Below are 3,146 nucleotides of genomic sequence, written 5' to 3'. Positions count from 1 at the left end.
AAATTAGTAACATCGTCTCTTACGTTCGTGGAACTGACCAAAACCCTTCTGGTCCAGACTTTCAAAATAAAATCACACGCACAAGGCATGTCTGAGGTGTAGCATCCCTAAATTTAAATCAGCGCCCCTAAAAACATCGTGATTTTGTGAGGTAGTCTTCTACACAAACCAAGTATTAGCCAAAATTATATTTTTAGGGATGAGATAAAATAAACATTACAACCACAACTCCGGTGCTCCTGTTATCTTATCGGAGATCAAATTAGGCCCGCGTCGAAATCCCTTTGTGATCACTTAAGTTGAAATCGACCTCTATTTTGAAACAACCGTAGATTTCCGTTTGGATACGCAGTGTGTAGCTACCAGCCAGACCCGCAAATATTCCAGGACAAAGTCAAACACATGTAGTAAGATTAAGACAAGGTGTAGAGCTTTTTAAAAGACATGAACATCTAAGGAGTTATTTAAAAAAAGTCAAAGGCAAAGATGCGTTGAAAACACATATGTAAAATCAACAGTTTTTCACTGTTCAATCAGACTGAACCCAGGAGGTGCTGATGTCATCTTTTAATTGTCGTCACTTTCTTTCACGAATTTCGTATATACAGGTCCTTCTCAAAATATTAGCATATTGTGATAAAGTTCATTATTTTCCATAATGTCATGATGAAAATTTAACATTCATATATTTTAGATTCATTGCACACTAACTGAAATATTTCAGGTCTTTTATTGTCTTAATACGGATGATTTTGGCATACAGCTCATGAAAACCCAAAATTCCTATCTCACAAAATTAGCATATCATTAAAAGGGTCTCTAAACAAGCTATGAACCTAATCATCTGAATCAACGAGTTAACTCTAAACACCTGCAAAAGATTCCTGAGGCCTTTAAAACTCCCAGCCTGGTTCATCACTCAAAACCCCAATCATGGGTAAGACTGCCGACCTGACTGCTGTCCAGAAGGCCACTATTGACACCCTCAAGCAAGAGGGTAAGACACAGAAAGAAATTTCTGAACGAATAGGCTGTTCCCAGAGTGCTGTATCAAGGCACCTCAGTGGGAAGTCTGTGGGAAGGAAAAAGTGTGGCAGAAAACGCTGCACAACGAGAAGAGGTGACGGGACCCTGAGGAAGATTGTGGAGAAGGGCTGATTCCAGACCTTGGGGGACCTGCGGAAGCAGTGGACTGAGTCTGGAGTAGAAACAGCCAGAGCCACCGTGCACAGGCGTGTGCAGGAAATGGGCTACAGGTGCCGCATTCCCCAGGTCAAGCCACTTTTGAACCAGAAACAGCGGCAGAAGCGCCTGACCTGGGCTACAGAGAAGCAGCACTGGACTGTTGCTCAGTGGTCCAAAGTACTTTTTTCGGATGAAAGCAAATTCTGCATGTCATTCGAAAATCAAGGTGCCAGAGTCTGGAGGAAGACTGGGGAGAAGGAAATGCCAAAATGTCAGAAGTCCAGTGTCAAGTACCCAGAGTCAGTGATGGTCTGGGGTGCCTTGTCAGCTGCTGGTGTAGGTCCACTGTGTTTTATCAAGGGCAGAGTCAATGCAGCTAGCTATCAGGAGATTTTGGAGCACTTCATGCTTCCATCTGCTGAAAAGCTTTATGGAGATGAAGATTTCATTTTTCAGCACGACCTGGCACTTGCTCACAGTGCCAAAACCACTGGTAAATGGTTTACTGACCATGGTATCACTGTGCTCAATTGACCTGCCAACTCTCCTGACCTGAACCCCATAGAGAATCTGTGGGATATTGTGAAGAGAACGTTGAGAGACTCAAGACCCAACACTCTGGATGAGCTAAAGGCCGCTATCGAAGCATCCTGGGCCTCCATAAGACCTCAGCAGTGCCACAGGCTGACTGCCTCCATGCCACGGCGCATAGAAGCAGTCATTTCTGCAAAAGGATTGAGTGCATAACAGTTTCTTAGCTTCTACCAGCCAGAGGCACCATGGGCCAAAACTAATGTTTTAAGCTAGCATTGCTAGTTTGAAGATGATAGTTTGGGTGAGGGACAGTTGTAACACACTGTTGCAGCTGTCCCTCATGACCACAATGGTGAAGATGTGACAAATAAATAAAAGCCGTCTTAATGAATGAAGTGGAGAATATTTATTAATATGTCAGGTGTCTAGTTATTTAACACCAAACTGATCTCTAAAGGCTTAATCTAAGTTGCAGATTATCCCACATCTTCTCTTCTGTTTTTTTGTTTTTTTCCAGCATGTCACAAGACAGGAAAAGGACAACAGTCAGGGGTGTCTTTGTTGTTAGATCTGTGTTCAGTATTAAATTTGTTTTAGACACCACCACCAACTCTGGTCTCGAGGTCTGCATTGTTTGGACCTTTTTTGCATTCTTGGGTTCATCCCTATGACAGGGTGTTGCTGTGTAAAAATTCAAATGGATTCTCATAATTTTCTAGAATAAGTTTTTTTATGTGATGATATGTAATGATAATGTAATATGATTATTTATGAAACAGACAGTATTCGGTTAAATAGTTGAATAAGCCAATAATTTGAAAAAAGGGTTATGAAAAATGTGATTTATTTGTTAATAAATTGCTGTTTGCAACATCTGAAAATCTCTGTTCAACCATATGTTACTTGCTTTAAATCAGGCTTCTAAATGTTGCACTGGTATAGGTGTTTAGATGTGAGTTTACTGTGTTAAAATATTGTCATTCAAATGAAAATAGCCTGTGAGAAATTGAGGGAAAAGTAAAAACTGTTGCAACTATCCCCACTCTCCCCTATATATAAACAGTGTCTTGCGAAAGTATTCGGCCCCCGTGAACTTTTCAACCTCTTGCCACATTTCAGGCTTCAAACATAAAGATATAAAATTCAAATTTTTTGTGAAGAATCAACAACAAGTGGGACACAATCGTGAAGTGGAATGAAATTTATTGGATGTGTCAAACGTTTTTAACAAATAAAAAACTGAAAAGTGGGGCGTGCAATATTATTCGGACCCTTTACTTTCAGTGCAGCAAACTCACTCCAGACGTTCAGTGAGGATCTCTGAATGATCCAATGTTGTCCCAAATGACTGATGATGATAAATAGAATCCACCTGTGTGTAATCAAGTCTCCGTATAAATGCACCTGCTCTGTGATAGTCTCAGGGT

This window comes from Girardinichthys multiradiatus, chromosome 3 (genome assembly GCF_021462225.1).
Source record: "Girardinichthys multiradiatus isolate DD_20200921_A chromosome 3, DD_fGirMul_XY1, whole genome shotgun sequence".
Classification (NCBI taxonomy): Eukaryota; Metazoa; Chordata; class Actinopteri; order Cyprinodontiformes; family Goodeidae; genus Girardinichthys; species Girardinichthys multiradiatus.
Note: the sequence above shows the minus strand (reverse complement) of the source record.